Below are 21,266 nucleotides of genomic sequence, written 5' to 3' on the forward strand. Positions count from 1 at the left end.
AATAATAAATACTTTAATATATGAAAGGGAGCACTCTAAATGGAACAACTACAGTGAAACAGAAGGAGGGACAATGATAATCTTAATATATAAGGATGAAATATAGACCATAGGGCAGTTACACATAAAGTTGAGGTCGAAAACACCAGTAGAAGATTAGCTGGTGAAAGAAAAAACTGCTAGATGGTAATAGAATGCATATCAAAGTCTATAGAGGAGGTAGAGAGCTCATATATTAAAAAAGGACGCTGTAGAGATTGAATTTTAGGAAAGGGAGGCTCCAGACAAAATACTGCAGAGCTACAATCCCTGTCAACTCCTGAATAGACCACCTGAGGAGGTGTATGATGCAGTCCTAATGAGACTCCAAAAAAACCCCACTTAACAAAATGAGAGAAGTACCGGTAAGCTGTCTGCTCTAGGATCTGATACCTTAAAAAGTCCTATATCCTGATAATATAGAGGTCTGGTACCACAGAATAGACTCCTAAAGCAATTGGAACAAAGCTAGACAGCCCTATCAGCTTCTGAGACAAACACCTTCAAGGGTGTTCTATACTGTCCCTAATAAGCGGAGAAACTGCTCTCAAAACGTCCCCCAGAAACTAAATCAACTCTGGCTTAAAGAAAATAAATAAATAAGTGCTAAACACCTAGTGCTACCATCAGTGGAAACGAACACAAAAAAACAAGAAACCCGACGCGCAGGGCCGGTGCAAGGATTTTTGCCGTACTAGGCAAAAGAAAGATTTGCCGCCCCCCCTCTCCCACCCCCCCCCCTCTGTGTTTCTGTGTCTGTGTAAGAGAAGCAGGGTGTGTTTGCATGTGTGTGTAAGGGATGCATTGTGTGTTTCTGTGTATATGAGCAAAGGATGCATTGTCTTTATGTGTAAGGGTTGCATTGTGTGTGTGTGTGTGTGTGTGTGTAATTGATGCATTGTGTGTTTCTCTGTGTGTAAGGGAAACATGTTGTGTTTCTGTGCATAGTGTGAAAGAGCTCCCTGTCCTGCCCCCTGTCCAATAGATCTCTCCCTCCCATCCCTTAGAGATCTCCCCTGCCCCTTAGTGGTTTCTCCTCTCCCCTCCACCTCCCTTAGTGGTCTCCTTTTCTCCCCGACTTTCCATTAGTGATCTCTCGTCTCCCCCTTAGTGGTCTCTGCTCTCCTCTGCCCGCCCCTTTCCATTAGTGGTCTCTCCTCTCCCCCCACCCTCCCCTAGTGGTCTATCCTCCCCCCCCCCTCCCTTAGCGGTCTCTCCTCACCCCCCTCCCCTAGTGGTCTCTCCACCACCCCCTCCCTCCTTTAGTGGTCTCTCCCTCCCCCACTTTCTCCTCAACCCCCCTCCCTGTGTTCTCATCTCCCCCGTGTTCTCCTCTTCTTCTCCCCGTGTTCTCCTCTTATTCCCCCCTCCCTGTGTTCTCCACTTCTTCCCCCCTCCCTGTGTTCTCCTCTTCTTTTCCCCCTGTCCCTGTAATCTTCTCTCCCCCCCCTGTAATTTTCTTTTCTTCTCCCCCCTTCCCTCCCTGTAATCTCTTCTCCTCCCCCCTAATCTTCTCTTCTCCCTCCCTCCAATCTTCTCTTCTCCCCCTCCCGGTAATCTTCTCTTCTCCCCCCCCCTCCTGGTAATCTTCTCTTCTTCTCCCCCCCTCCCGTTAATCTTCTCTTCTTCTCCCCCCCTGTAATCTTCTCTTCTTCTCCCCCCCTCCCCCTGTAATCTTCTCTTCTTCTCCCCCCTCCCTCCAATCTTCTCCACTCCCCCTCATTCCCTGTAATCTTCTCTTCTTCTCCCTCCAATCTTCTCCACTCCCCCCTCCCTCCCTGTAATCTTCAACCCCCCTCCCTCCCTGTAATATTCTTCCCCCCTCCCTGTTATACTCTTCCCCTTCCCTCCCTGTAATATTCTCCCCCCTCCCTGTAATATTCCCCCCCTCCCTCCCTTCCTGTAATACTCTCCCCCCCTGTAATATTCTTCTCCCCTCCCTCCCTGTAATACTCTTCCCCCTTCCCTCCCTGTAATACTCTCCCCCTCCCTGTAATATTCTCCCCCTCCCTCCAATACCCCCCCCTCCCTCCCTGTAATACTCTCCCCCCTCCCTGTAATATTCTCCCCCCTCCCTCCAATGCTCTCCCGCCTCCCTGTAATACTCTTCCCCCTCCCTCCCTGTAATATACTCTCCCCCCTCCCTGTAATATACTGTCCCCTCCCTCCCTGTAATATACTGTCCCCTCCCTCCCTGTAATATTCTCCCCCCTCCCTCCAATACTTTCCCCCCCTCCCTCCCTGTAATATTCCCCCCCTCCCCACCAATCTTCTCCTCACCTCCCCTGTAGCGTGGCCGAGCTCCTCTCTGGTCCGCGGTCCAGGCGAGACTGACAGGAAGTGCACACTCAGTGTTGACTTCCTGTCAGTCCTGCCGGGTCGCGGACCGGAGAGGAGCTCGGCCACGCTACAGGGAAGGGGAGGTGAGGCAGTGCGGCAGCCGTCTGAGCACTCTCTATAGAGCGCTCAGGCGGCTGAGGCATTTAAAGGGCAGGCGATGGGGGCGCAGTGCACCCGCTCCTATATGGCGCCCTAGGCGGCTGCCTAGTTCACCTTATAGGAAGCACCGGCCCTGCCGATGCGAGTTTCGGTGCGTGGAGTTGCACCTTCGTCAGGGGATAAGAATACCTTTGTTGCTGTGATGGTTTTTAAAAGATCCAAGAGCCAATCCGTGGAGTGCCCTAATCAGCTGGGAATCCTTGTTAGGTGAGCGATAAAGCTTGACGTGGGCGGGAAACAGCCGCGTCTACGTCAGGGGGTGGAGACTCCTCTCCTCTACCTTGTATGAGTATCCGAGGGGAGTAGAATGAAGGCGGATCCTGCCGCCGCGTCATGGGTCTACAGTGAGCCTCCCCAGGGGGCGGGACTTAAAGTGCTGCGTCATGATGCCTATGACACCTCCCCTTAGACTGAGACTCAATAATTCAGCCTCGTGTAAAAATAGGAAAGGGGAGGGAAGGGGAGGAGAGATGAGACAAAGTCAAAGCTGATACAGTCTGTCTGTTCTTAATAGCTCCTCCCATGGGGGGCGTGTATCAAACAAAATAGAAACTGACATTGTAAAATGACTGAATGATTAACTGTACACCAGGGAACTGACTGTATGATTAAACATAATCCAAGGATAGCCACGAGACTAATTATATCTTTATGTTACTGCTATTTGAATAGGGGATCAAGTGGATCTATACCTATATTATCTTAGTATGTTATTAAAGAAGGGGATTGTTAATTATGTATTTAGACAGATATATAATGCTATGGAATGCCATCTTACTAGGTACATTCCACGAATTTAAGGAAATTCTTAAAGGAGCCTCTTATCATAAAATTCCGTCAATTTGAAAAAACGCTCTTAAGGGGACCTTTAAAGATATATATATATTCCATATAGGTATAGAAGGCTATTTAAATTCTGCTTATCTGCTTTGATGATCTAAGTTATATAAAATAGTCCCTAAAGTGATAAGTCCGCCAGTGGTACATGTTTATCTCAAAGTATACAAAGTATATGGTTTGGTATACTTAATAATAGAACCTTTGAACAAAGAATTGGGCTAAAAGGAGTTTGAATAGTTCTCCTAGTGGTGGGTAGAAACCAAACAAATAAAAGATTGTTATCCTGTAGAGGATACAATCTTACATTGTGTTAATAGGTATCATGAAATAATATTTATCTACGCCCAGATTTTGCAGAATAGGTTCTGAATGGACCTGATTTGGATCCGGAATTTAATGAAAATAAAAGGCTGGAATCTCACTTGGAGCAGTAAAATACAGGCCTGGATTGCTAAAATATTGACTCATATTTTAAAAGTCCAAATTTTTTTGTACACTGGCAGTCCTAGCAGCCAGCATTGGCATGTTCCTCTCAAAGATCCCCTCAAGGAGTGGAGGCTGGTGGGAGACAAAAGAAATGTCCTTTCACCTATGTTATAGTCCCCACCCGCCTATAATTGGTGGCGGGAAGGGACACAGGAATGTATACTCCACACCCCACCAATGGGCACAATACCACTCTCAATAGCATGTCCCCCATGTATTATGATTGAGCCCTCACCCACTGGACATAAGGTGGGAGCGCAAGAGGACCAGTGCAGGTTCTCCTCCCGTTAATATACTGGTCCTATCTCCATGTGGTGGAAACTTTGAAGTGAATAAACAGCAACAGCTGCCTAGGTGCTAGTAACGATGACTGCTCACCATTTAGCAGATATGCGGCATGCAAGTAGGAGCATTAAACAGGGGTTTTAAGCTTCCCTATAATCATTTGTGAATGTGTATCCTAACGAATGCCTTCTGATCATTTTCACCAAATTTTGTCCATCCAGACAAAATTTGTGTTTAACAAATATACTCATGAGAAACTAAAACTAAGTGGGAGATTTAACAAAGTATCATTGGCAAGTTTATATGTATAGTTTTCAGCACACTTTGTTGAATCTTGGGAGGTGTTAGTCCTATTTTCATCATTCCTACTTATCTGTATGTTTACTTTGTTGAATCTGTCAGATTTTTTTCATCTGTTTATTTTGTGCCCTAACCAACTTTCTTTAATGTATATCTTTTTTTCAGTGATTCAATGGATTTATCAGTCAACACTTTTCTCAACAGAAAAGTGCGATGTTACACGTCTCGTTTTTCAGTTACTCTATATTTGGTGGTCTTCTGAAATGGAAATTTCGCCAATAACTAGAATTTTTAGGAAATATCTTTTTACTTATATTTGACTTACTTTCCATTTCTTTTTCTTTTTCATGTAGAGAATTGTCCATATGTAAAATGCTGGTTTCTATTTTCTGCTTTTCTCCGAGAAACTCTTCTAGGATGTCTTTGTCCTTTAATTAAAAAAGATAATTAAAACATTCTCTTCATTTTATTAGCCAAACAAATAACACAATATAAAAAAAAAAATGTGTAAAAAATCCAATATCTAATACATGGGGCAATTCAGTAAGATGTGCTTGTATACAACATTTTGCGTTCACTGTCCTCCATTAGAAAATAAAGTGAATTTGAATACACTAGTCTATTTTAAAGGGACATAATAGTCACTAAAACAACTTCAGCTTAATGAAGCAGTTTTGGTGTATAGATCATGCATTGGTCCCCTCCCTTTGCCCACTCCACCTTTCCACCCCCCTTGTTCATCCCTCATCAGTTCAGAGTGTACATCCACACATGGTCGCTGAGCCTAAAACCTGTAAGACTGGTCCAATCAAACCAGACTGGTACTTGGATGGGGAAAGAGTGACCATACTTGGCCCAGCTTTAGTTTCCAATAAGATTTCATCTTATTTTACTGTTTTTGAAATAAAATTACAGGGAGAGAGTGCCAAACAAGTAATAAACACCACAAATAAATAAAGTTAAAAAGAACATTTGGAGTAACCTAATACAGAGAACTATGTTTTAAATCCCAAACATTAAATGACACTGTGGGTACTGTATCTGTTTCATCTCATGAAATTGGTTATAGTGTCTGACATCTCCTGATCCCGACCTTTCATTCAGCATTAAACATTTTTACTGTTTCTATGTTCACCAGCAGCCCATACTCTCTGTACTGCTTGGGCTAATAAGGAAGAAGTAGCCTGAACAGCAATGGGCAGATGTGATTGGCTGAGAGTGTCAGCTGGCTGCTTTTAGCCTATTAGAGCTCCCGTTCTCAGTATGACTACAAGGAAGTGTGTAATTTCTACCTTAGCCACACCTCCAGTAGAGGTTGGGCTCTGGGTGGCCAAGGACCCTTATTTACTATTAAACTGCTCGAAAACGGTTTAACACTGAACGAAGGGACAGTGCCAGGGGACTCCAGGCACCATAACCAATTGATGTAGATGAAATGTTATGGTGACTACAGTGTCCCTTTAAAGATATGAGTTAAGGAATGCATTTGAATAGATTAAATGTTGGCATGTAAGTATATGTAGAAATGGAGGTCAGGTTAGCTCCCAATTCCCAAAATCACTTGAGAAACATACATATATCTCAAGCCATTCTGTGAATGGGGAATTACTGACACTCTCAGTCTGTCAGTTGTGCCCTGTTCGAGCATCCTTGTGTGAATCATTGGACTCAAATTTATGTGGAGAGAGCAGAGCTGAATGGTGCCAGACTGCAGACTTTGGGGTTTAACCATTCAGTACTGTTTAACTCATAAATGTAACCAGTCCCAAGGACCCTCCTCCCTCCCTCCCCCCCACCATAATGACTTTTATTCTGATGAAGTTGTTATAGGGCAAAGAGTGCTCCTTTAATGCAAACACGTTATAAAGGCAAATGGTACAAAGGAATAGTCAGCACAAAGCCAAGGTTGTGGGAACACAGAAATACACACTGACAGATACCGGCTTGGTCATACATTTTAATACTCAAAATACTCAATGAACCCATCATAGGGCTATAAACCACAATCGGCTAATTCATTATGGGTGTTGAGTATTGCTGCTGTCCTGTCATCATTTGGCTGCACAAGCAATTAAAGGGTCACTATAGTCACCAAATCAATTTTAGGGTAATGAAGTAGTTTTTATGTCATTGATGTCTTACTGCTCAATTCTCTGCTATTTAGGAGTTAAACCACTTTTGTTTCTGTTTATGCAGCCCAAACCACACTTCCCCTGGCTGTGACTGAGACAGCCTGCATGGAAACAAAACAGTTTCATTTTAAGTCAGATGTAACTTACTTTAACAGTTTGTATCTCATGCTCTGTAAATTGAACTTTAATTACATACAGGGGGCTCCTGCAGTTTATAGCAAGCTACCAGAGGCAATGACTTGTGCAACTTTAAAAAAATATATATATCACAAAAACGGCTCTTCTCATTTAGAGAATGTCACCGTACCTTGATTCCTTTTCCATTGATCTTCAAATATTCATCCACCAGCCTCTGTTTCTCTATAACAAACTCAGTATGTCCTCCCGACTTACAGAAGTCTCCATTTTGAAGCCTCTGTTCCAGATTAATGCTGAGAGCCTGAATGATAGCTCTGCACTTTTTTTCAGATGCTTCTTCATTACGTCTACAAAACTGCTCAAATCTCTGGTTCACATCCAGCTGCAAAGAAACAGCATTAAAATTGCAGAGAAACACAGGCAATAAATACCATATCATTAGGAAACGTGTTTTTGTTTTTGTCTTTTTTCTTTTTAAAACTTCTTTTTAGAAACATGCACATTAAAACATATAGATTATTTTATTTACAAGTGTTGCACATAAACAAATTGTTCTGGCAGACTCACTTTTTGGTTAGAATTTTCTGAAGCAATAAATACATATCTTGTTATAGACATGAATATTATTATGCGTTACATAAAGAGTTAATAAGATAAACTTACTTCCTTTCCCACCCTGCCACTGCGGCCATCTTTTTATTTTCATTTGGGTGACATGTTCCTCATATTCCCTCCTGCCCACCTACTCAGTTTTCTGACATGTTGTTTGTCAAGTCTATATGCCAGCAATGCTCCTTGCATAATATATAAATAAGGAATAAAGCTCTTTAAAATTACAATAAATAATATTACACTTGAGAGAAACCCGAAGAGTGTGGGTTTTCATATGCAGTGGCAACTATATTTTCACATATATTTTTATTTTATTTTTATTTTAAGGGATACTGTTACTTCCCAGGATTTTTAACGTCATGTTTACTTATCCCTATGTTTAATTAAAATGTATTTGTGAATTGTTAAAAATAAAATTAAATGTGGAAATCCACACATCTTTATCCTGCAACTGGGCGCCCTCCATCTTAGTTTCCTATCAGTCATTGTTATAAGGTCTATCTTTTACAAATGGCAGTCAGAATAGAGAAAGCATATGGAGAAGAGGAGAAAAGTTAACACAAGTTATAGGTGATTTTCAATGTTTTATGGAATGATGGGAAATCGAGATGTGGCAATTCTTTTATAATCAGGCCAGATATGGGGGAAACTAAAGTGCCTAATGTACTTCACACAACTTGGAGGCCTATTCATAGATTCATTATATTGTAGCCAAACGGCTTGAGATATATCTGCAAAAAGCTATATTACCAGTATCGTCCTGAGTAAATAGCTAAAACAGTAAAACTAGAGAGAAAAAAGAACATAGGGTAATATTGTTTACATTTATAATGTGACCATATATAATTGGTTACACTCACATGCTTCTGAGTCACTTATGTAAGCTGACTCAGACTAAGGGCTTTGGTTAGAGATGAAACCTTTTATGCTGGACCCCTTGTATTGGTATGCAGAGTATAGTTGCCACTGGTTACCTCTGGATGTCAGATTAAAATATTCCAGGATACCGGATCAAATTTAAATTATTTATTAACTCAAAACTCTAAAACATATAAAATCAAATACAGGTAAAATTAGTCCATCTGAAGTACCACGACGCGTTTCGGCAGGAAAGCCTTTCTCAAGTGGTGTTGTAAGTTCATCTCCAAAGTGCCTTTTTATGTTGTGTGAAGTTAGCGCTCTTTCCCGCGCTTTCCGTGTTTCTATACTTCCGCTTTCGTCATCGGATGTCGACGGACGTGTCCTACACGTCATGACGTCATTCCGGCTTTGTATACCGGAAACACTATCAGCGCCATTTTTAAAAGTCCTCGAATTGCATGTATTTTACAGTCCGTTCTGGCACATTCATTTATACCTACATACCTATGTATATACCTATATTAGAATATTTGAACTGACTTTAGGTAGCTAAATGGCACCTTGATTAAATGCTCTATACGAGTGAGCTAATTGGACGTGTTGGCTTTCTTGTTACAATTACAATTGTTTATATAGCGCCAATATTTTACGCAGAGCTGAGCAATGGGTAAAACAAAAATATTACATCGAGGCCTGCATTCAGTGTCAGAAAAGAGCAACATTTATAACAATGATTGACACGGAGGCAGGATGGACGTCACTTCCGGGATATTGATATATACAATGTTTTGGTTTTCTACATTTAATTTTATATTTCAGACTTCACTAAAACATGCTTCCTAGAGGACAGGTAGACAGAATATACAAAATCCTGTGAAGTGACAGTTCCCCTTTAGAAAATCTCACATAAAACGTTCTGGTTTCAGTGACGTTTTTATTCCACAGCTGGATGTGTAGATTGAAGAGTAATTCAGTATGTGGGACTATCACCTGTAGGTGCACACAAACATACAGGTTTATAGTGGACAGCCTCATTTGAAGAAATCATGTCACCCACCATGAGCTGTGACTGATACTTCCGTTCGTCATCCTTGAAAGACCGTTTCAGAAAGACTTCCACTGCCTTTTCCTCACATTCACGGTGGATTTCATGAAAACATTCTGCTCGACTGGAAACATGTTCTGCTTCTGTTTCATCTCATACTCATAGAGAGATACCCCATCTTGAATAGCTGCGGCATTCTCGATCACTGCAAGGTTTACCACCGCATTCTCCAGGCAAGGGATTGAGCCACTCTGAATTGACGTCACATAAGAGGCGGCAAGATTTCCTAGCACTGGAAAACATGAGAGCTGTCATTGAGCAGAAAGTTGCACCAGGAACTAGCGTAAATCCTGGTTTATTTAAGTCTGTTAATCAGGGAGCCTATTTAATTTACATGTCAGACTGATCCCGACCCCATGGTGGCCAGAACTGAACATTTGCATTTGTACATGTATCACACTTTGGAGATTTTATAGTATATTTAGCACGTACTTCTTCCGGTCACAGTGAGTCCTCCTGCTAAGGTTTTGGGCTTACTCGTCTCATACACAAATGCAGAGAATTTCTTTACTTGCTCCTCGGGAACACTAATGTGGCCCTCTCTTTGGAGAGGCGCCGAGCAGCACTTTTCAGAATTGACGACAAGCTTGTCGAACCGGGGGATAAGGAATTGGGCCCCATGGCACAGGGCAAGCTGTTTGGAGAGGCCTTCCTTACTGAGCTTAATAAGAGGGTCAATATATTCACATCCCTCAAGAAGGCACAAACGTCAATGCGGAAAGTATTCCGCGGCTCCAACACCCGAGGTGTTTTTGGGAGGGCTGGTCGGCAGAGGGGCCGTGCCACCAGCCGCTTCTGGCTATCCAGCCCCCACACACCAGAACACAGTCATTCTACACGGATTCATCTGCCCGCCATCGATTCCACCAGTTTAGGGGATCGGACCATGGCCGTGGCGGCCGAGGACGCTCCAGAGTGAGATTCTCCAACGGTAAGTCACCATTTCATCCTACCTCTAACCCCTTGCCATATCGCAGGTCGTGTTTCTCTTTTTTTCCAGAATTGGGCAGACCTATCCTCCGACACATGGATACTTCGGACGGTGCGGGGCTACCAAATAGAATTCGAGACAACGCCACTCCAACAGACCCCACCACGCCCGATCCAACTTTCACGGGCGGATGCTGGTTTGATAGACTCGGAACTCCAGGAGCTACACTCCAAAGGTGCCATCCAACCAGCGCCGGACTCCTCCAGGTTCTACAGCAATATTTTCCTGGTCAGGAAGAAGACCGGATAATTTCGACCCGTCATTAACCTCAGGGAACTCAATTCCTACGTGGTCTACCGCCACTTCAACCTTCTCCGGGACCTACTTTGAGAGAACGACTGGTTCACGCATCTAGACCTCAAGGACGCATACCTTACCATCCCCGTGCACGAAAGGAGTCAATCATATCTCCGTTTCTACTGGCACGGGACACCTTGGCAATTCACCTGCCTCCCGTTTGTCCTCAGTTCAGCCCCATGGTGTTTCACCAAAATTATGAAGCCGGTAATGGCGAAACTGAGGGCCCAAGGCATAAGATGCATTGTCTACCTCGACGACATCTTGATATTCGATGAGGATGCAAGGACCCTAAAGAGTCACACAGACTACACGGTACACCTTCTCGAATCACTGGGCTTCGTTATCAACGGCCCCAAGTCATCTCTGATCCCCGCTCAATTGATCAAATTCCTAGGGTTCAAGATAGACTCGACATAGTGTACTCTACGCCTCCCGGCCGCAAAGATTACCACCATGCGCAGAGAAATTCAGAAGGTACTTCAACTAACATCCATACCTTTACGACTACTGGCATGGATAGTGGGCCTTCTCGCCTCCTCCATCCAGGCCATCTTTCCTGGACCCCTACATTACAGAGCCATGCAACGCCTCAAGGCGAAGTTCCTTCGCAAAAACCCAACATACGATCAACCGGTCCCTATGTCGGACGAGGTTCGGGAACAAACTGCACTGGTGGCTGAACTGCATGCAGGCTTGGAACGGCCGGGCCATATTCGGAAACCAACCAGACTTCATACTGGAGTCAGACGCCAGACGCTCAGGCTGGGGAGCAACAGACGGCACCTCCTCCACGGGAGGAGTGTGGACCCCCCAAGAACTTTCTATGCACATCAACTGTCTGGAGCTCCTGGCAGGATCGTTCGCCATTCACAGCCTGGCAAAGGATCCAACTGCTGCATTCTGCTCCGGATGGATAATGTCTCGGCGGTAAGATACATCAACCGACTCGGAGGCACCCGTTCCCAGGCACTAGCAGAACTCACTAAGGAAATCTTCAATTATTGCCTGCCTTGCAACATCACACTGTTAGCGGAACACTTACCAGGGGAATCCAACATGACAGCAGACTGGTACTCACGCCACTGGCAGGACACCAGCAGCTGGCAACTATATCCTCATATTTTCTCGATACTGGATGCACAAAGGGGTCCCTTCTCCCTGCATTTATTCGCCTCCCGCAACAACCGTCAAACAAAGGACTTCTTCAGCTGGCTCCCAGACCCCAGAGTCTAGCAACGGACGCTTTCCTACAACAATGGCCACAACACGGAGCTTACGCATTCACGCCATTCTCAATGATAGCAAGGGTCCTCCACCGAATCTGCACACAGAAGGTAACACTGACCCTCATCACGCCTCTATGGCAGAGCCAACCATGGTTCCCGGATCTTCTGGAACTGTCGAACAGGGATCCCCTCCTCCTACCGGATACTCTGACCATTCTCAGGAACCCGATGGGACTAACTCAGGGAGGACCGGCTTCCTATGGTGGCCTGGACTCTTTCAGGAGTTCCTGGCAAACCGAGGATTTTTCGCAGGAAAATAGGGATCTCCAATGGGATTCATGGGCGCCAGGTACAAGGAGGTGCTACCTATCAGCATGGCACTGCTGGACAACTTGGTGTCTGGGACGGGATCTCAATCCCTTTACGGCACCTATTCCCACCATCATGAACTTCCTCACCTCCCTATTCATGGCCGGGAAATCATACCGGCCCATCAACGTGATACGGTCGGCCATCTCAGCGGCTCATACGCCGACTCAAGGGACACCAGTGGGACAGAACCCACTCATCTGTAGACTCCTCCGTGGCATGCGCCTTTGGTGCCCCCCAGGACCCAAATACTCAAGACCTTGGGATGTTGGCATAGTCTTACAGTTTTTACGGGACTGGCCTTCTAACGAGAATTTATCACTTCGCCAGCTTCCGGCGAAATTCACATTCCTACTCTGCCTAGTCTCCTTTCGTCGGGTCTCCGATGTACGCGCTTTTGACGTTGATGCATTTACCTTTTATCCAGAGGGAGTAACCTTCCAGGTCTCTCGACGCACAAAGTCCAACTCTTCCTCAGTTTTTTACCCCTTTTTTCCCTCAGACCCCCAGCTCTGTGTGTTCTCTACTCTCCGTCAATACGTGGAAGCTACCGCGACGTTGCAGCCTACTTCCAATCGTCAACTTCTCATCTCCTACGTCCGCCCCTACGCTCCAGTCTCGGTCACTACGTTGGCCAGATGGATTAGATGGCTCTTAGCCCTTGCCAGGATAGATCAGGCTTTTGGGGCACACTCAGTTCAAGGGGCCACGGCCTCTTCCGCCTACGCGGCAGGGGCCTCTCTTCCGGATATTTTGCGAGCGGCGGACTGGACTACAGAATACACCTTTAGGACGTTCAATTTCCGTCCTCCTTCTAATCCAGCTTTTACTCTACTTTCTCAGCGTTGAAATTGCAAAATACGAAGCCTCCTGTCATTTGATAAAATTTAAGATTATGCTAGCTTTAGTGTACAGATAATCTTAATTTTAATAATGACAGGAGGCGAGTATTTTCCCTCCCTGCTCTCTCTCGCTCTTCCCTCCCTCTGTTTCATGCATATTTCTATCTCTTTGTTTCTGTATTATTGTTCTATTGCCTAGTTGGATTTGTCGCATATTTAATACATATACGTCATGTGGGTGGGATGTTTAGTTAACATCGATAGATGGGAGGAATGTATTCACTCTATTTTAATAATGCTGGTTTTACTTGACCATAAGGGATAGACAGTGCATTGTGTTACACTACAATTTTTTGGAATCTAATACCCTTTATATTCTCGTTTCAGTTTAACCAGATGAATGAAGATACGAAAGACTCCATTCAAGATGTCATCGTTGTCTTGTCATGGAAGATCGTCACTTGACGTCAAGAAGTCTTCCCTTGGAGTCTATCTGTTTATGTTCAAATTTCATGTTTTGAGTTATCTCTATTGTTATTCTGCATTGTGATCTTTGATGTTGCATGCTTTAAGAGGAAATTATGTCATATGTTACACCTCTTATACTCTATACTGCATTGTGATTGGTTCTCAGTTATGTCACTCTTTTCTTTGCTGCTATGGAGTTAGTAAAGAAAGATTATGCAAAATACTCGCCTCCTGTGATTATTACGATTAAGATTATCTGTACACTAAAGCTAGCATGATCTTCAATTTTCTCTGTATCCTTTTAAAGGTATCATCTTGCTGCTACAAGTTACTGTGCTTTATATCAAGGAACTGTATTGCAACGACAACTATTAACCCCTCCAACACCAAAGGACTCTGGACATCTATGTATACATTTTCTTGGGAGACTTTATATACTACCAATCTATACCGTGAACAATAGTAAGGTGTAACAGTGACTAACAGACATTTTACTTTGAGTAATGGTGGTTTATATGTTGTCTTCGTAAAATACTTGTGAAGCACCCTTTTTATTGTAAGGGTTTCTCTCACATCGATGTGGATTAATGCTGATCATCTGAAAATGCAACATTTAGACAACATTGCCGGAATCATCTAATTAACACAGGTTACACAGTGGCATTATGAGTTAGTACAGGGGTACAGGTCCCCTTTGAGACAGCCTGAATACAATGTTTCTTAAATGTGTTCTTGCTCAGGGGGTTGGTTCTTGACACTAACACAAAACATAGCTCAATACAGAAATGTATCTCATATCAATGTCACCAAAAACACATATTAACGGATCTTGAGTTTGACCATTGCAGTTGTACTACGTGTGATGCACTTTGAAGGAATATCACAAGAAAAAGGCATCCCAAGTATATTATAATTGATACAGTATTAATGAAAGCTAGGTACTATCTTGTAGTTTCACATCCCCCACCAAATTCCAACAATTACAAAAAAAGCTTGCAGAAGAAATATTTTATTTACAGATCAGCAACTGGCCAAGGACGGTGACTTGCCTTGCTCCCTATGCTCACCAATCACCATGCTTTCTCAGTCTCAAGATCATTCTTAGTCCACCAAACTACTGAAGCATTTCAAGAATGACAAAGAACTACGGAAGCATTTCAAGAATGACAAAGAAAAAAATCAGACGAGAGGCAGAAAAGAATTAAAGGATTTACACATTTTTCAACCCTCCTCCATAGAGCAGGGGTGGTCAAAGGGATGTATTCATGTGTGATGCTGGTGTTGAATGCAGGAGTCTATTCACATATAACACTAAACACACTGTCACACACAGGACACACCGACACACATGCATAGGGTTACCTAGTTAAAGGGAAAGCATTCAGGAATTTCAAATTTAAGGTCAACTATGCTTCTAGATTGGCGTCAAATTTCTATTTCGCATATGGTTGAAATCATTATGGGTAAACAATGTATTTATATTTGCTACCCTTACGTTCCCCAGTTAAAACTGAAAGTTTTACAACTGACACAAATGTTATCTGCCTACATCACTTGGAGAGTTTTGTTATCACTGTATTATTGTCTGATTTCCCTGTACCAGACTCCTTTTTTAAGTTATCTACTTGGACTAGGTATTTTGTGCAGTCGGGACATGTTATTCCTTTAATTGGTATTTGCCATGAAAATAAAGATTATACGTGAAAAACAATAGCTATTCACTTTGGATTCCCAGTAATTTTCACTTCAGTCAATAACCCTAACAGATAGGTACGATCTGACACACATACATACACCTAAAACATATACTGACGTACATACACACTGATAAACACTGACATATTCACACATACAGTGGCACAAACAGAGATCCGCTTTGACACACACACATATATGTAATTATTTTGAGTGCTAATTGAGTGCTATACATATTGTTGTTGTAAGTAGATTATTTGTATGGAACATCAGTGCTGTTTGAAAAACCAAAAGAGCAAACAATTTGTCCACATTAAATAACCTATACAAAATATACTCAAGCACGCATACCTTTTTTAAGTGTCAGGGCATTTTGTAGATATTCATCCTGTGTGATTTCTTTATTTCCCTTCTCCAACTTCAAACAGAAGTCTCGGACACACCATATGAAGTTTGGGAAGTATCGCTTGAACTCAGAAGATTCATCACCTTCAACTTTAGTTGGAGCTGATTTCAATTTTATAAACTCAGAGAGTTCTGTCACGCAACTGCAAGAAGCTAAGGAGACACTGAAGGAATATGTAATGAATGCACTATGAAAATAGAAGCTAACTCAGGAAATTAACTCCTAGGATGTGCAATGATGGGTCCAAAATTAATATAGACTGTGAATACAATCATATTTGTTAGACCGTAATCACCCAATTTAATGTACACATGTGTGGCTTGTTTTGTAAGCACAATGTATATAATATAACCCATTCCCTCTATATGTATATTGTTTCATTAACTTTGCAAATTTATGCTAAATTCAATTTAGACCATAAAATAAACTATCTTCCTCTTTGCTGTTTTCCATACTGCAGAGAAGTTGCTCTGCATCTCCGTAGGCAACTTTCAGCACTCCACATGTTGTGGACTACATCTTCACCAATGCTTTGCCAGTATTATGGCTGTGAGCATTATGAGATGTAGTTTCTAACATCTGGAGTGCCAAAGGTTGCCTACCCCTGCTGTAGAGGAACTGCAAATGGCATCCTACCTTCTCCCACAATCTACAGCAACCTTTGTACGTCAAATTTCACGACTGCATTTACAGCTCAAATCTTAATCTTGATTTATTATATAGGTTTTAGTTTAACACAAACCCTAAGCCTAAACTCTTAAATATGATACCCTACTACTGTCAAATATAACCTTAAGCACTACCCAATATAATGAAACAGAAGAAAAAAAACTTCTTATTCCATTGCTTCCCTGATGTAGAAAAATAAATTTAAAAATTCCATAAAACATTAAAAATATTATGTAGTATTTAACATATATGTTATCTTTTACAGCAGGCTCCCGTGCAATTCAAATAGGAGAGTATGTATAAGGGGACATCCTCATCCAATAAATTAGTGAAACTTATTTGTATTGACTGAGAGAATTGTAACTTTTTTTCTCTAAATAGAAAATAAATGAAACACAGAAAATGCTATTTTCAGCTGTGAGTGTTCCTTTATTTTACATTTCATCACTTTCTAAGTACCATGAACGATTTGATAAAACATGATAATTAAAAAAAAAAGCGTTAAAAAAGTTGAACTGGTGCTGCATAAACAAAGTAATTTAATTCCTAAATGACAGAATTGAGCTGTGTATAGGTGCTGGAAATGCACTCAAACCCTCGTCCTGGAATCCTGGGTGCAATAAACCGGATCAGCCCCAGTACCAAAGGGACCAAATATTAACTTAAGTGTAGAAAAATAATCCAGGCACTCCAAGATGTTCCAAAAAGGTAGGCAATATTATTGGACCCAAGCACCAAAGAACAACGTTTCGAACCTTTAGGGACTTTATCAAGCAAAAACATTGCCTGCTTTTTTGGAATATATTGGAGTGCCTGGATTATTTATCTACACTTAAGAGAATTGAGCTGTGTCATTGCAGGTCATGATCTAAAAAAGTGTATTTTTAATAGGTGTTGTTCTCATATCCACTCTGTATTTGTTTTCACATTCAGTTATTGTTCGTTTTACGTGTTATACTTTTTCAAGGTATGTTTTTATAACCCTCCCCCTTAAATCCTTCCTCTTCTTATCACAAAATGCCTTAAGCTATACCTCACAGCCAATTACTATTCTCGTATTATCTGTGTATAATACAGATAATAAGAAAACCGTGATTGGCTGTGGGCAGAGTCATGTCAGCAGCTCGTCTTTTCCTGATCTGTCATTGGTTACATTGAGTAAGGACCCTGAAAACGTTGAAACAGGGACATTTTGTGAACATTTTGTGGAGACATGGCTAAAGGAGTGAGTTTATATTCGCAGAGAGCTTGAAAACTCTTTTTAATCAAGACTTGAATGTAGAACAAAGCACAATATGAATATGAGATCAAATGTACTTAGGTTGTGTTGGTGCCTGAATAATGCTAGGCTTGACTGGAAATAATGAAATAAAAATCACTGTTTAGTAGATACCTCAAATGAAAACATACATGCATTTAGTGATATATTTTTGTTTTTTTATGGACTTATCTAAAACAGCGTGCAAAAGCTGCAGACCTCTTGCCTGCAGCCTTTTCCCTTCTAACGTTCTGTGGCAGTCCAATCACAGACTTCCCAACGCACCTCAATGAGAAGCCTTTGCAAGGCAGGGACTCTGTGCAATTGCAGCCTCTTGAGTTTAGTTCAACTGAGCTAACCAAAGCAGGAACTAACATGACTAGTTTTTTTGATTGACAGCCAGGGGGTGTAACAAGGTTAATTGGCAAATGTGCCAGATGAGGACACACTCTTCATACATAAAGCATTTCAGCAAGTTAAAGTGTTTTAGGGGTCTCGAGTGTCCCTTTCGTAGCCGGGTGACTAGCAATAACACTCTATATAGAAAACTTGTATTTTTTTTTGTAACACAAATAATCATTGCATGCATAAACAGAAGGATACTGTAACTTCTCCAAGCTTTCTTGATCAATCGTCCCAACACTATTGTAAACTAGAGTGCTGCTTAGTAAAACAGCCAGAGAGAAAATCCAGTTATCATTCTTACTGCTCCCCTGTAACAGAAGGAAAAAATGTATTAAATAAACATTAGACGCTAAAAGCATAGCAACAGAAAGACTTCCTAAACATCAGGGGATTTATTTACTTAATACTGAATTGCAGTGAATTGAAATTTAAACTGCATAAAATAGTCTCTCACCGGCCTTGCTAAACATTAGGTAGATATCCTAATGTTGTAAAACTAAAAATACTATGATGCTTTTCCAGCCTAAATGTCTCCCTTTGCCATCTCCAAATCTACCGTTGGCCACACATGTATTAGCAAATATTCCAAATTTGACTTTTTCTTTCCAGCTGCCTTAAGAAGGATCCTTGTAGTTTAAAGACCATAGATGAACTTGACTAAAGTTTTTTTTCCAAGTCTATTTTTACAGATAAACGACTTCAACAGTTTTACAGAAACGTGTCTTAAACATGGTTGTTTTAGATAGTCCATCTGTACGAGTAGTAACCAGAACTATGACACCTAGAATGGAATCGGTAAAAGGTAACAAACATTGAGGAAATATCCTCATTTGAAAATCAGTTTGTATAAACATATGTATGTTATAGAATCTACATCAAAATTATTTACATATGAGTAATATTAAGTAACAAACTACATAAACATATGTATATCTTCCGGACCAGCTTTGGTCACCTTGAAAACAAAGTAACATAGGATCAACTATAGTTACAGTCATATTTTAAGCTTGACAGTCATTAGAAAACCTTCTGTTACAAGATGCATGGGTGTGTGCTACAGAAGAGACTGCCAATTGGGCTCCTGTTTTGTTAGATATATAACATGTCAGGTTACGGTATCTTGCTCAGGTATGATCCTAATAAAATTACGCTTACAGTTTAAAATCACCGTGAGCTTTTACCTTAGGGAACTGGAATTGAATTTTGATGGTGTTGGACTAAGGCCCAGGGCCGGTGCGACAGCTAGGTGAACTAGGCAGCCAATTAATGCACATTGGCCCTGGGTGGCGCAAGATCCATTTGACCTGCAGGAAGGGAGCACACAGCACAGCACTACCCTTCTGCTGGTTACAACATGTAGCGTGGCCGAGCCACAGACTGCAATAGAGGAGCTTCTGTTTCCCTCTACCTGGTCTGACAAAAAGTGCCCACTGAGAGCACCGAACAGCTTTCTGTCACACCAGGAAGAAGAAACAGAAGCTCCTCTACTGCAGTGTGTGGCCCAGCCATGCTACATAAGGAAAGTGAGTTGGCAAGGGAGTGGAGAACCAACAAAGGAATAGAGGCACGGGGGAAGAGACCATAAAGGGACAGTGGTGGGAAAACAAACCACAAAGGGTGTTGAGGGAAGGGATTTTTAGTTTTTTGAGGGTGCATAAAATACTTGCGCACCGGCCCTGCTAAACATTAGGTAGATATCCTAATGTTGTAAAACTAAAAATACTATGATGCCTTTCCAGCCTAAATGTCTCCCTTTGCCATCTTGAGGGTCAAGCAGTGGTCTGGTTTACTCAGGGCTACCCGCCCAGTATTTATGCAGGTCTCCCACCTGGTGGACACTCCCCTAGGGGACCAGATGGAAGACTGTGACAAAGGATAGACAAGTATCATTTTAGGACATACAGTCACAATACTTTCCCACAATGCATCCTGGCTTCCTCTCCTCTGCCCTGGAGATAATTGAGAAGTAATTCAATTATCTCCCAGGACAACGGCAAATCGCCATTATACACGTGGGGACACAAAGACAGTAAAACACTTTAAAATACACAAAGTCACATTTTATACATAAAACACAGACATGTCACATATCCCCAGATAGCTGGGATCTGAGCGCACAAAACGACAGAATAGCGCTCAGATCCTATTCACACAGTTCAATTGCCATGGAGCCAAAGTCTTTAATTACACGAATTGGCTCCATGGCTGTGCTATCTGGGTTAACATTCACATATACAAACTACCGAATTAACATGTATTCGGTTAAATCTGCACGAATAAGAACCAGGTGGCTGGAGGCTCAGCGGTGCCTGCACGTAAAAGTGTCCGCTTTTAGTGCACTGATTCTGGGCTGAGCGCCGCTGGCTGTCCGGGGAGCTCCATAACACCGCCACCTAGCGGCCACTAAGTGTAACCACGGCCACCCAGTAACAGTCAATTAAGCTGCGATTAACCGCAGCTTCAGGGAGGTAAATTGGCAGCACACTCCAGCTCCCAGGTGGTCGCTCCTTCGGCAGTTTGTTTGGTAGATAAAATCTACCGAACACCCTGGCAGAAAGGCACGAATCAGCCTTTCTGCAGGGAAAATAAAGTAATTTAAAAGTCTGGTCCATAGTCCAAAGGCAGCAGGCGGGCAACCAGGCTCCTCCAATGCAATGTGGCGAGATTACTCTCATCCCAGAAATTATTTAGAAAATTGGGCAGACTAGATGGGCCGAATGGTTCTTATCTGCCATCACATTCTATGTTTCTATGTTTCTAAATGGAAACAAAGTCAACTGAAGTACATACCCTATTAAAAACTGCGCAAATGGTCATAGTACAACTTTCAATTTAGAATCCAAAAACATTAAAGGGCTACTCTATGCACTATGACCACATACATGTTTTGAAGTAGTCATGGTGCTTGGAGTCTGTTTGTGCTGTGATTCAGTTTACAATTCTGCACATACAGAGTTCTCTGAGGATGCTTCCGAAAATATAACATCACCTCTGGCAGCATCATTATCTTATTCTGGCCGGATAATAGTATGCTAGCACTAGATGACTAGTGGCAGAACGCCCCACTCCTCCGTGACACTCAATTCCTCAGCCCAGTCTCCCTACTATCCCTCCCTCTGCAGTGAGGGATATCATCAGAAGAGGATCAGGTTGCAAAGAGAACTTGAATTAAAGCACAGTTTTTGGCTGGAGTTTCCCTTTAATTGTAATCTAATGCAGCTAGCTCCTGCTTGAGTAGAAAAGACTTTAATGCTAATTAGAGGGTTAGCATGGCCACAGATTTTTTGCACACACAACATATTTACACAAAATGGATTTAACTGTAATTTTACAACAGGAG

At 42.2% G+C, this 21,266-nt stretch overlaps 1 protein-coding gene and 1 pseudogene across 1 annotated transcript in view; both read right to left on the reverse strand.

The window, feature by feature from the left end:
• LOC134577283 (guanylate-binding protein 1-like) overlaps positions 1-21,266 on the reverse strand; it is a 326,911-nt gene that overhangs the window by 60,381 nt on the left and 245,264 nt on the right. The gene's annotated exons all lie outside the window — the stretch shown is intronic.
• LOC134577659 (guanylate-binding protein 1-like) overlaps positions 1-21,266 on the reverse strand; it is a 37,668-nt pseudogene that overhangs the window by 2,580 nt on the left and 13,822 nt on the right.

This window comes from Pelobates fuscus, chromosome 11 (assembly GCF_036172605.1).
Source record: "Pelobates fuscus isolate aPelFus1 chromosome 11, aPelFus1.pri, whole genome shotgun sequence".
Lineage (NCBI taxonomy): Eukaryota > Metazoa > Chordata > Amphibia > Anura > Pelobatidae > Pelobates > Pelobates fuscus.